The sequence below is a fragment of the Mandrillus leucophaeus genome, unplaced genomic scaffold (genome assembly GCF_000951045.1).
Source record: "Mandrillus leucophaeus isolate KB7577 unplaced genomic scaffold, Mleu.le_1.0 Scaffold1020, whole genome shotgun sequence".
NCBI classification, from domain to species: Eukaryota; Metazoa; Chordata; class Mammalia; order Primates; family Cercopithecidae; genus Mandrillus; species Mandrillus leucophaeus.
The window spans coordinates 315,357-316,065 of record NW_012098322.1 but is presented as its reverse complement, the minus strand read 5'-3'; positions in this window follow the sequence as shown (position 1 = coordinate 316,065).

Here is a 709-nt window from a genome sequence, read left to right as displayed (position 1 = left end):
CTATTCTATCTTCACAACCATAACTTAGAATGACTTCTTTCACACCATAAATTTTTACATTCCTTTATTAATCCCTCGGGTGTACAAATATAGTTTAATCCTTGATCAGGACCTCCAACTCACCATGCTCGTTTACTGTATCTATTGCATTTATTTTCCTTATACTTACATCCCAAATAAATTTTGGTTGCAAAATCAGACTTTCTAAGTATCCTGTTCTTATGAACAGCTTTCTCAACAATTTGGCACTACAAATGTCACTGAGCAGCGAGGGTTCATCCTGGAAATTAGGTATTCGTGACTAGGCACTTGAGTTATATAGTTCTATAAAACCAATAATTCTGAAGTTGTAACCATATGCAAATTTATGATGCCAAACTTTAGCCCTTAACTAAATTATCTTTGAGACTTGCATTTAAGCTGCTATATCAAATAAATTGACAAATTTCAATGATTTTACACAATAAATGTCTATTCCTCACTCATGAAGCGGTCAAATGCAGATATTGATGTCTGGCTAGCGACTTTCCTCCACGTAGTGTTTCACAGATGTAGGATTTTTTCATATTGCGATGTACTATTCTCTAGTGTCACAAATTTCTCTATTTTCAGCAGACAAAAAAAAAGTGGAGATGGTTTGGAAATAGGCACCCTTACTTAACCACCTTGATTTGAAGTGATATACATTATTCTTACTCAAATTCCACTG